This window comes from Grammomys surdaster, unplaced genomic scaffold (genome assembly GCF_004785775.1).
Source record: "Grammomys surdaster isolate TR1022 unplaced genomic scaffold, NIH_TR_1.0 126531, whole genome shotgun sequence".
NCBI lineage: Eukaryota > Metazoa > Chordata > Mammalia > Rodentia > Muridae > Grammomys > Grammomys surdaster.
In genome coordinates this window covers 13273578-13286887 of record NW_021621323.1, presented here as the reverse complement: position 1 = coordinate 13286887, position 13310 = coordinate 13273578, and the positions used below count along the sequence as shown (strand labels likewise).

Here is a 13310-nt window from a genome sequence, read left to right as displayed (position 1 = left end):
CTTGGAATGAAAACACAGTGCTTCTCGGCTATTACCGAGGCACATGGGGCAAAGAAATGAAGTAAAACTGGAAAGGTCCGGCTTTATCGATTGTATAGGCAGTGTTCTCCAAAGAGGGTGCAGAACTTCCTGCCGCTTCACGGACACGTGGTGCTCCGGAAAACTTAAAGACTGAAAGCAAGAAGAAGCTGAAAGTTCACAAAGGAAGGAAGAAAAATCTCCCTTTTGTGAGGAGGAAGAGAACTGAGGACTAAGATGATCCAAAGACAACCTATAAAAGCAAGAAATACCAAGAAAGGAGGAAACTCCCGTTTGCCTGAATCACCACAAGACGTACAGTACTGTGTCAGCTTTAAAGCGAATGCCATGGATTCTCCAAGAGAGTTCACTGGGACATCGGCTGCTGGGACATTAGCTTGTCATGATCCCTCTGTGCCGGCTCCCACACCAGCTTTAGGCAGAATGCTAGAAGCAGCAAGGATTCAGATTTCCATCAGAGTAAATCTGTAATATCAAAAAATGAGCAGGGAACCATGATGAAGCTGGAGTTGGGGGCAAATCAAGGAGAGGGAACCCTCATCCTGCTCTCATGCTCATGGGAGATAAAACAGCTGTCTGCATTCTACCTGAGTCTCCAGAAAAGCAGGCTATCTCAGTGTGAGCCAGGCCCACACAGGCCTCCATAAAGACTAGTAGAATTGCCTTTCATAGAAAAACAAAAACAAAAACTCAGAACAATGAGGCTTCTTTATTTGTTTCTAATTTTTAAAGACAACCTTTGGAGAAAAAAAATTAATCTTTGTCAGTACTCAGGCTGGGAACAAATAAAGAAGGGGGCTAGAGAGATGGCTCAGTGGTTAAGAACACTTAACTGCTTTTACAGAGGACCCAAGCTCAGTTCCCAGCACCCACCTCAGGCTGCTCACAACTGCTTGTCCCTGCAGCTTCGGAGGATCCCATGCCCTCTGCTGGCCTCAGCAGGCACTGCACACACGAACAAGTCCATATTACATACACATGATTTAAAACGAAAATTTTAAAGAGAAAGGAAAGAGCTGGATTGGGCTGTTAATTCAATATGGCAAAGTCCGTGCAATGGACTCTGCCTATGCTATGTTAAGTGTTTTTTTTTTAATGTATATGTGTGTATGCCTGCATGAGTTTATACATACCACATGCATGCATATGACCATCAAGGCCAGAGGGTATCAGATCCTCTGGAACTGGAGTGACTGGAGGCTATAAGCCACCTGTTGTGGTGCTGGGAACTGATCCTAGGTCTTCTGCAAGAACCATAAGAATGTTCTCTCTAGCATCTTCTGTGCTCGTTGATTAGTTCTCAAATGATACCAATATATAATCCATTGAATACTTACTCTAGTATAGGCAGTTAACACAGGTTGTGGCAGTCAATGAGGACGCTGGGGACTAATGAGTGGGTCTACGTGTGCTAAGAATGCCTTACAACTGAGCGTTTTGGTAGGGTGTTCTATTTATTCATTAACATAATCCCAGAAACATAATTATTCACGGGGTATAGATAAAGACAGAAAGATTGCATTAAAAACACAAAAGGATGAATAATTGGCCCAAGGCCACCTGATTAATAGTAACAAATGAAAGGGTAAGTACAGGTATCATTCTAACACTTATAATTGTATGGAATTCACATCCACAGAGTAAGAGAAATCTGATCATTATTTTCTACCAAATGTAACTATTTCAATCTCATAGTTTACTAATCACTGTAACTACTTAAATATATAAGGAAATGCAGTGTGGAAGGAAAGAACAAATTTCCAAGTTTGACCTTTTACCTCTACTAGCTCAACAGCAGCTGGCATACACCCACACTTACACACACACACACACACTCATACATACACACACACATACATACATATATACACACACACTCATACATACACACACACACACACACACTCATACCTACACACACACACACTCATACATACACACCCACACTTACACACATACACACACATACACACACACACACACACACACACACAGGAATAAATAAATGAATTAATGGATAAATAAGTAAATAGACACATACAAACAGAAATAAATGTAAACAGAGATAAATATATAGAAACTTCTTGAAAACCAAAACCAAAAACAAGTGATGGTTATGTATATGTGTAGAAGTGGAACACAGCAACACGTCGCTGGGAACAGCCATTATCTGAGGGAGAAACAAAACTTAATAATCTTGCATTTGAGACACTCTATTTCGTGTTTTAAAACATAAATTATTCATAAAAGGCAAGGAATCCGGCCACTTGGGAGCATCAGGCATCATCAGAACTGATCATTAACTAACTGTGCAGCAGTAATTGATCATCAGTCACTTCTCATACCAAGCTCCTTTGGTGTCTTGTTCTACTTACATTACAAATTGCCCTGGCATCGATAAAGCAGAAACCCCCAGCCATCTGTCCTGGCCTGTGTTCTAGTGTGACAGGTTTTCAAAGGCCCAGGGCCTAAAGACTGACATTTGGGGTTGCTGTGTTTTCCCTTACCCTCTACCTCATGTCTCATTTATTCTGTTTAAAACTTTTTATATTTCTGTACCCTAAGACTCTCCTTGATTAAACTACCAGGAATTTTCTTCACTGAGAATGGTAAAGCAGCTCTCTATTTGTTTTCCTAGGGACTTGAACAGAAACTAAGACCACCTTCAAAGCCCTACATCCAAATGAGGTTTGTCTCACCAATCCAGACGCTAGGAATCACTTTGTGTCCTTAAAACCTATTTACCTCAGCAAAGTACTGAGGAGCCTGCAATCGCTGCTGGTTGACTTGAGGGAATTGTTATCCTTTACCCAACTTGAATTTTGAACACTAAAGCACCTGAAAACATATACCATCTACTTAAAAAAAAAAAAAAGATGGAACTGAAGAAGCATACTGGTGTTTGTACAATACACATCCTTTTAAAATGTTTTCTTTTCTGAAATTTTTCTTTTCAATCCCAAATGGAAAATGAAGCAAGCCTGCATAACAAACACAAGAGCTGGAATGTTATTCTCTGTGTGAAATTTTACAGCAACAATTATTTTTAGTAACATCTGGGCCAAATGTTCTTGCTGGACTTAGTTTATTCTGAAATTGGATACTATGCAATACCAGGATGAAACACACAAAAACCACAGTCCTAGGCTACAAATACCTCTAGAATTAGAATTAATATGCTATCCTATATGTCAACTCAGTTTCAGTAAGGACAGAATTCATAATGTGAAACAATGATGGTCTTTTCTGAGCAAAGTAAAATGTTCTGTGACTAAAAAAAAGGAGAAAAAAATCTACTTTTTAAGTCTGCTTGCTCTCTGTCTCGGATGGTTTAATGTTTCCTTCATTTACAGTTCTATTATGGATGGTTTAATGTCTCATTTGTTATGAAAGCCAATAATATCAAGCCGCAGAGGGAAAGGCACAAACTACAGCATCAGTGCTTCAGCATCAAATAGGGATGGATGCTCATGTTTGATTTCTATAGCCTGTTTTTCTCATTAGCTCTTGAGTCCCATAATGACACTTACACACACACACACACACACACACACACACACAAATGTTGGGGATAAAACCCAAAATATCACATGTAGCTCTGCCCCTGCATTTTCTGATATAAGATCTTGCTATGTACCCAAGGCTGGACTTGAAATCAAGATTCTCCTATCTCTCGAATGTCACAGACCTAACCCCAAGACTATACTTTTTGCTGTATGCTTGTTTGCTAGTCTTTTTCAAGATATAGTTTCTCTGTGTAGTGCTGGCTGTCCTGGAACTTACTATTTAAACCAGGCTGGCCTAGAACTCAGAGATCTACTTGCCTCTGCCTCCCAAGTGCTGGGATTAAAGGTGTGAGCCACCACTGCCCAGCTCCAAGAGTACTTTTAAGTGTCTAAAACAAGACCCCAACAAAGTGAGTTCTGAATGCATGGCCTGAATGGACCTCAAACCCCGACTTGGTAAAAAATAAAACGCAAGCAGTATGATTCAAATCACTTTATAAGTTTTATTTTCTATTTTCTCTTAACGTGGTAAGGACTCCTATGCTGGCCTTTCGGCTTGCACTTCTCCAGCTGGACTCTCAGTGGTTCTGGCTTTGCAAACAACCAACACCCTGGTCCAAATACTCTGGGAAAAGGATAACATTTGGCACTTTTCTCCAGAGGCTTAGAGACGCCAAGGGCAAGTGGGCAAGAAACTACTGGAACTCAGGGACACGGGTGACACTGTAAAGAAAGGAAGTGTAATAGATATGATATTGCCCCTCTCTAGACTTACAGTAATAAGTATCTGATCAGTGTGTTAGATTATTTTGAGAAGTCCTCGATCACTATATAAATTATAAATTGGGGTTAAGCAGTTCCCTTGTTGGTTTATGTTGCGTTACAGGTGTTTTGCCATCGACCTAGTAATAAGTAGAGAAAGCCACACCCATGATGCTTCCGTGAATGATCACTTAGTCTGATGCACGCAGTGTAAGCTGACTGAGCAGAGTGAAGGAAGAGAGGATCTAAATTATGTCAACAGACTCAGTACTGGGTCTTGAAGGATGAAATTTTCTTCCCAACAGAGGATAGTGGATATTTCTCTAAATCAATATGCACAGAAATGTTTTCCTATCCAGTCATCTCAAAGGCTGTGTTGTTTCTACGTTCTCAAAAGGTTCGTTTGCCTTCTTTTCCCTACTCAAGACAAACGACAAAAATAGGCTAAAGACTTATATGATAACCAAGGTTCAAAAAACAATAGACAGTTTTACAAGGAAGGTCTCCACCTAAACAATTTAGGCAGTTAGGTATACATGAAGTTTAAGAAACTGTAAAAAGAAAATCCAGAATTAATCTTTTTAAAAAAAAAAAAAGAAAAAAGGAAGGAAGGAAGGAAGGAAGGAAGGAAGGAAGGAAGGAAGGAAGGAAAAAAGTAAAGAAGGAAGGAGGGAAGGAAGGAAGAAAGAAAGAAAGAAAGAAAGAAAGAAAGAAAGAAAGAAAGAAAGAAAGAAAGGAAAGAGAAAAGGAAAAGAAAAGAAAAAAGCCAACTGTAAGTTTCACTGATCCCAAATGCTAATCCTCAGGTTTCAGGTTGAATCTGGGGAAGGCATGGCACAGGGAACAGCAGCATCGAGCTCTCACATGGGAAGTGCACTGCAGACAGTGGGCTGATCCATATCTTCAGTCTACTTTAGACCCTTGGATGGATGGGCTAAGAGCCCAGTGAGCTGTAATAACCCTGAAAAGCTTTTGGCTCAGGCTGTGAACACATTAGCATGAACTTAAATCTGTTCCTTTGTTAGTAACAAGAGATATTTGCTTGCACTTTCTGCCTAAATGAATTGGATAAAGAACCTAAGACCTCTAACAATGGAATCAGCAACTGGTACAGCTGCTGGTCACAGCTTTGGGCCCCAGATGAACTTTTTGGGTGAGGCGAGGGTGGCATTTCCCCTTAGCTGTCCCTCCTTGAAATAAGTGGTCTTTTTATGGGATGTTTCTGTCCACGTTATGAATTCATACTTTTTTTCCTTTTCCTTTTCCTGGCTCCCCTCTGCTGTAATCTAAAGCTTGCTACATGTTATCATTTGGAGGGGTCCTTAACGATGTCACCATTTAGAAATGTCACACATCCACCCCTTTGTTTCTGAGCTAGAGCGTGCAGACTGTTTAGAACAGTATGCCAATTATTCTTGCTCAAAGCCAGGAGGATGAATTTCTCCCAACATATCACTTAGCTTAATGTCTAGAATGAAAAGTCCCTCACTGCACCAGTAAAAGTTGGTATTTACACAACAAACAGATAATCAGAGGAATTCTGTACTGAAATCGAGGTTCCTGTAAAAGGTAATTGAATAACGTGGGACTAAATTTTGTGTTTGTTGTTTTTATGTACACATAGATGAATTACATGTGACAGTGATTCATATTTATACTGATTGCAAGTCAATAAACGAATTTCGCCCTGGCTAAAATTAGACTGCATATTTAACAGATGGGCATTCTAATAACATTATGGAACAACATTTAATTGGATTACTTTTTTTTTTCCCCTGAGAGCCAGAGTCTCATTGGGTAGTGCTAGCTGGTCAGGAACTGACTATACGGTGCAGGCTGTCCTCGAACTCACAGAGATCAGTCTATAAAGGCCTGTGCCTCCAAACATGACTAGTTGGATTACCTTTTAAATATCAGTAGAGATAAGCATGTAGCTTAGTGGTAGAGTACTCACAGAGCATATACAAGGCTCCAGGGTTCAATCCCCAGCATCAAGATGAATGAAAAATACATATAAATGACATACTCAAAAGCAGGCATGGCAACGTTGTATAAAATTTCTTTCATTAGTCAATCAACAAGTATTTTTTTTTAACCCAGTTTAGGCCTAGCATGAATTTAAAAGGAGAAAAATTAGTCTGAAACATCATTTAAATAGTTTTAAAATAAATCATCCTGACAGACCTGTATTAAACAAAGAATATTGTACAACTCAGGAAACTATCCAGATGGGAGTCTCTGAAATGTTGGTGGGTGTGGCATTTGAGGGAACGGAGAAATGGTGTCTGAGATCCTTCTTTAGGGCAGTCCATAATCCCACAAAGATAAGATCAGAAAACCCTGAGGACCAGGCATTTATAATCTCTCTACCAGACCAGGAGAGACACCTAAGGAAAAACAGAGTCCCGTTTTCCGTCTTTTTTTCTTTTCTTTTTGTTTTTGTTTTGATTGGTTGGCTGGTTGGTTGGTTGGTTGGTTGGTTGGTTGGTTGGTTGGATGGTTGGTTGGTTGGTTCGATGGTTGGTTGGTTGGTTGGTTGGTTTTATGAGACAGGGCTTCTCTGTGTAATAGTCCTAGCTGTCCTGGACTCATTTCGTAGGTCAACTCATAGATATCTGACGGCCTCTGCCTCTCGAGTACTGGGATGAAAGATGTGTGCCACTATGCCTGGCTACTTTGTTTTCTTAATAGCATTTTTGTGATCTTTTCAAAGACATTTGAGAAGGAACACAAAGTTATGGTTTTACTATCCTAGTGATATGATATTTTAGTTAAATGAAAAGTAATCTAAAAGAGAAAACCACTTGTTTTTAGGGACAGGCTGAGATAGTGCAGAAGCTGCCCTAAACTGGAGTCACGTGCTCTGGGTGCCAAAGCTGAATTATCACTCTTCTTCGCTCACTGGTCACTTTTCCCCACCATAAATAAGGAGGCGACTATCGGTCCTCAGCTCTCGTCTAGCCCCAGTGCCTTCTCTGAACTGTAGAGTGTCGCTGGCCTCTCCCTCTCAGTTGGACTCTGATGAATTTCATAAGTAAGATAGCCTGAAATTTACTGGGAAGACCAAGCTGGCTTCAGACTCACAGTTGAGTAGGCTGCCCTTGCCTCCCAAATACTAGGATTGAAGGTGTGCACCAACATACCACACCCAGCTAACAATAATTTTTTAAGAGATTTGAATATCTAAAATCCCCATAAGTGAGCATCTCCCTGAGAAACAGAGAGTGTGGTCAAAGGAGGGCTCCTCAGCCTCACACACATGTTATCAGGCCCCCACATTCAGAGAGACTGTTTTGGCATGGGACCAAAAAGAGGAGAGGTGTTCTATCTAGCCTGAGCAGGCAGGGAGAGCTGGCTTAGAGAGATCTCCTACGAAAGCTGTCTTCTTATTGGGCTCCCCTAAGTGTAGTGGCTCACAAGGACCAGCCCTTTCCAGAAGAAGTCCACCTTCATTCCATAGCTTGGAAGCAAGAAAAATCTTCCTTTTATTCTCGATTTGTTTCATAAGGCTTATAACTGTGGCACACAGGATGTAGAAGATGAACCCTAGCCCTGTTTCTGCATTAGCTTATGCAATTCAGGGGAATGAAATGGAAAGTGAGGGCTCCATGCTCACAGCTTGATGGGCGGGGCAAGCTCCTGCCTGTTGTTTGGTGCTCTATGGATTAAACCATGGGTTGCAAAAAGCCATAGAGGAGAACAGACCACATCTAAACAGACTTTGGCTTTCATTCCGACATCTCTCCCACCCTAAAAGTTTCTTCGATGCTAAATACTTCTAGAACAATCTTTGACCCCAAAGCCTCAACGGCTATTGCTTATAACAGGTTATCCCATTATTTTTCTAAAGGGGGGCACCATTGCTTTAAAACAGGGCATAATTATGTGTGTATTGTCCTTCAAGTCGATATCACACACCTGGACCTAGAACTCTATAAAGAGCTCGCAGGGAAAAGGGGTCTCAGGCCAGATAAAATAAACAAATCTGTTCTCCTAAATTCCCTTCCTATTGCCTTCCAAGCACACATATTTATTTCCAGCCTCTGGAAGAGACAGAGTGTAATATGTCGGGAGGAACAGTAAGATGGCATTCCATCTCTGTTCTTGTGCTCCAAAAAGGCCACACCTAAGATGCTGGATCGCTGAGGCTCACGCCCGAGGCATGAGTGCAGCTCGCACTCCTGTCATCCGAAAAACAGAAAACAAGACAACAGTGCTTAGAAATCTTCTCTTCTTACACTGCTGCACCTTAGTTGGGCTTTTGGAAGCAGAAAAGATAATTCGCTTGCTGGGAAAGAGAGTGAGAACTCCATCATTTTTCCTCCGCTGTCTGTGTTCTGCCAGCTGAGGGTACCTAGTGCAAAATTTAACCATTAAAAGAAAGAGGGAGACAATCTCCTAGCAACCCCACAGTTCAGCAAAACTAATCAAGTGTCCTCACTACAGCTTCACCCGGCTTCTCCTCTTATCACCTACTTCCCCAGAGCAGGGAAGGGTGGCAACCACTACATGGTCTTTTGGCACAAACACAACCTGAATCTTAAGAAGCAGCGATGTTGACTGAAGGAGTTCCCACCCTCTCTGCGCCCCTCACTTGCCACAGAGAAAACAAGTCCACACAGGGTTAGAGAATCTGAAATCAATTCACTTTAATCGGGTCTAAAAGAAAGATCTGCCCTGCAATTACAAAAAGAAAAAAAGAAAAAAAAAACCTAAACTGCAAAAACACATCACATGAAGAACAAACCAAAATCAGGGCTGGGGACCATCTGAACATCAGGCGCTGCCTTTGACCTCCGGGGATCGCATGTAAAGCCATGCTGCCCAGCCCAGATCCCGAGAGCGATTTACAAAGGACTTCCAACATCCCCCCTTCCACACCAACACTTCCTCCCGGCTTCCCAAACGCTCCGAACAAAGACCTTCTTGAAGCACTTACTGGAGCAGCAGCTTCTCTCAGCGATTGCCCGTGACCACGCAGCAGGAGGGGCCCCGAGCAGGGCGAGTCAGAGTCCCCAGCTTCCCTGCCTGCTGATGTGTATGAGACAGCAGCCCAGGAACCGACTTTCCCATCACAGCCTCAGACTGTAATCCATGTGCTTCCCGCGGGCCAGTCCCAGCTGCCTACAGAGCACCACATGATCTGCTCTGACATCAGATCAGCTCGAGACAGCCCAGCCCATCCGCCAGCCCCTTCCACGGCTTGTGAGTTGCATCACTCTGAGCCCTGGATTGCATTGAAGCAGGTGGTACAGAGTCAGGAACTGTTGTTTTCTTACAAGATATTTTTTAGTGGTCTGGCTCCTTTTGTTTCTAACAGAAGCGGGAAAGCAGCATACATTGCATTTGGATTTGTGCACAACCTGTCTGTAGCAGAAACATGGCAGTAACTGGAGACCCACTCCTGGTTCAGAGAAAAAGGGCAATGAGTCAGGATGTCAATGCTGTGGGAGTGCCGCTTCCCAAACTACTTATAAAGAAGTTCATGCCACTAGATCTGGCAGGGCCTGTGTGTGTCTGTGTGTGTGTGTGTGTGTGTGTGTGTGTGTGTGTGTGTGTGTGTGTCTCCGTGTCTGTGTGTGTGTGTGTGTGTGTGTGTGTGTCTCCGTGTCTGTCTATGTGTCTGTGTGTGTCTCTGTGTGTCTGTGTATGTGTGTGCATACTTTAAGCTAGTCATCACGGTATGGTTCACAGAAGGCCCTAGGGATATAACCATCAGACTTGGTGCAGTATCCTCTCATCATGAGAGAACTCACCTACAGTCCAACCAAAATACATTTACAGACCCACACAGCAAACAAGCAGGGAGAAAACTCAAGAAAGCCTGTTGGTGATGAATGTGTTCATGCAACAACAATTTATTTATCACCCATATGTCACCTGACACAAAAGAAGCCTATCAGAATAGGGAGGGGGCATGAATGTTTCTGTTCCCATTCATGTGATAAGAAAAGAAAGTAATGGGGTTTTCAAGGCTCCTCCTCTCCTGGCCCCCACACTGAGGTCACAGAGACATGTTGCCACACCCACATTTTATATGCGTGCTGAGGATCAGAACCCAGGCATTCATCCTTGCACAGCAAGAGTCTTCCCACCGAGCCATCTCCCAAGTCCTTTCTTATCTCTGTTCCTTTTACCATGTAGCCCAGGCAGGTCCCCAACTCACAGCAAGCTCCATGCTTCAATCTTCGTATTACTGGGGTTACAAATATGAGCCACCACAGATGGCTTTGAACATAAATTCCTTTATGGTACATTGTAATGACTACAAAATTTAAGGTAAGAAATTTCAAAGTCATTAAGGTTTTTGGTTTTTGTCTTGTTTTGTTTGTTTGCAAGACAGGGTCTCTCTGTGTATCCTTGGTTGTCACTCTGTATATGATGATGGCCTCAAACTCACAGAGATCCACCTGCCTCTACCTCCCAAGTGTGTCACTACCGCCAGGCCAACATTAAGATTTTATTGAAGCAAAATCCCAATCCAAAGGCAGTAGGGATCAAAAGTGTAACTGCAGCAGAAGCTTCGAAGCTGCTTTTGTTAAAGACCATTTGGGACATCAAGACGAAGGCCTAACATCACAGCCTTCCTCTCGTCTCTGCTTCCTCTCCTTTAGCTGAAAACACAAAGATTAACTTGTCGTCCTAAAGCCATCATCGAGTAGGATTCCAGAGCAAAACCTGACAGGACACATACCCTCTACCTGGGGGCAGATATCCTGGGAAGGCCACACCTGCAAAAGAGCCACCTGCCCCTCAGAACACCTTGCTGGAGCAGTGATGCAGTGACGTGGAGGACCACACCCTGACCAGGACTGCTGAAGTATGTGTAGCTCAGTCTTTAAAAACCTAATCCTCACATCGGTGTCCTAAGGTTGGGGTTGGGGTCCCTGGGCTTTATCTCTTTCTTTCCCCAATGTCACCACGTCAATTAAATCTCCCTTTGTCTGCTTTTCACCATTATTCCACTGTTCCTCTCTCTAACTGAACTGTCAGGATGGGTAGCCAAGCCTCACCTGTCATGACTGCTGGAGGCCAGGAAAAATCCTACCAGAAAAAAATTACCCTTTTTATTTGAACTTCCTGTGCATTAGATTCCCTAATGCAGTTCAGACATATACATGGAAGCAGTTAAAAAAGCATTTGAACACCATGCATCCTGGTATCATTTTTAGTGACTTAAACCCCATGTCCTCAGAGATGCTGCACAGTTTTTGATGATTTGTGCATAACATCAAAGAAATGGAACCAGCCTAGATGGTCATCAGAGAGGGGTGGATAATGAAAAATGTAAGATGTATGCACAACGAAATTTTACGAGCTGTGAAGACAGCTACAATGTTTCTGAAAGTGAACGGATCTGAAGTACAGTATGAAGCAAGGAGGCCCGGATTTGGGGAGACAAATGCAGCATGTCCTCTCTCGTATGCAAATCTTAGCCCGTAATGTGGGGGGTCGGAGGATGTAAAGAAAGGAGACCGAGAAAGGATTAAAAATGGGTGATAAACATGAGAAGTGACAAAAAAAAAACACATGGGACATAGAAACGGGAGTGGGGAGGGGGAGACTGGGTCACCAGTGAGGACCAAAGGGCAGCCAGGGCTGAGTGAGATGAGGCAGGAGGAGACTCGCTAAGAACTTTGATCGAAAATGCCATAATGATGTCTAATGCCACATATGCTTATTTTAAGTTTTTTAAAAATACCTTTAAACAATAAAAGAATTGTGTGGCCACTGTGGTGTAGTAGAAAGTACACACAGTTGCATCCAGACCACGCCTCCAGCACAAGTCTTGCAATTTCCCCACTGATGAAGTGTTCCTCGTCATAAGCCCCTTTCACACAACCCTGAGTTCACGCTAATGGGCTGACCAGAAGGAGAGAGACAACCACACAGAGCTGCAGGCTGAGAGCTAGCAACCAAGGAGTCAATATGATTGAGGCTGGAAACCTCTTGTCTCCAGGAAGCTGAGAGGAACTGGAGCCTGACTTACTCATAGATGACCAGTGGTTTGGTCACTCACACTACATAATGAGTCTCCTAAAAACCCTAAGTGGATGGGCCTGGTGGCGCACACCCTTAATCCCAGCAATGGAAAGCTAAAATAGAAGGATTTCCGGAGTTTGAAACCACCATAGGCTAAATAGTAAACTCAAAGGAGTCCTGGGCTACAGAGACCCTTTCTCAAAAAAACAAAACAACAACAACAACAAAAACAAATACCAAATAACTGTAAACTGCATGATCAGGAGATTCTGAGTTAGCAAACATATTCATATTCCACAGAGTTCACAAGGATGGAAGCCCTACACTAAAGATCTTTCCTAGCCCCAAATTACATACTCTTCATCAAGGTTTTTATTTATGACCTTACTAACCTTACAATTTTTGTGCTCTGTGTGTGTGTGTGTGAACACTGAGTATCTTGCCCATTAGCTTTCTACTTGCTTATGTTTTTTACGTTTATTGATTTGTGTGTGGTGTGGTATGTGTGTGTGCCTGAATACTTGCATGTATATGGAGGTCAAAGAGCAACCTGCAGGAGTTGGTTCTCTCCTTCTATCATGTGGGTTCCAGGGATCAAACTCAGGTTGTCGGGCTTGTGGCAGGCACCCTTACCCACTGAGCCAGCTCACTCTGCTTTATATTTTGAGACAGAGACTATCACAAACCTTGCCAGGTCAGCTAAACTCAATGAACAGCAAACCCCAAAGATCCTGCTATCTCTGCTTCCCCAGATTTGGGATTCCAGGTATGTCCCCAAACCTGGCTGTCATCCAGGTAGCCCCTGTGGGTCTGAACACAGATCCTCAGGTTTTATGGGCAAGCACTTGACCCACTGAGCCAGCGCCCCAGCTCCCTTAATACTCTATAACAAGCCAGCAATGGTGACTAAAGTATTTCCTTGGGTTCTGAGAGCTGCTGCAACAAATTAGCAAATGAAGGGAGCCCCAGTTTACAGCCAACCTGCGCAGAAGTATGGGTAGCCTGGAGAGCCATTATGCT

At 42.9% G+C, this 13310-nt stretch overlaps 1 protein-coding gene across 2 annotated transcripts in view; it reads right to left on the bottom strand.

The window, feature by feature from the left end:
- Ank2 (ankyrin 2) overlaps window positions 1-13310 on the bottom strand; it is a 567056-nt gene that overhangs the window by 463534 nt on the left and 90212 nt on the right. Inside the window, exon 1 of one of the 2 annotated variants that reach the window (XM_028760362.1) lies at window positions 9247-9460. The exons of the other annotated variant lie outside the window; for it this stretch is intronic. The gene's annotated coding sequence lies outside the window, so the exon portion shown is untranslated. Of the gene's footprint in view, window positions 1-9246; window positions 9461-13310 lie in introns of those variants that run through there. 2 annotated transcript variants of the gene reach the window in all.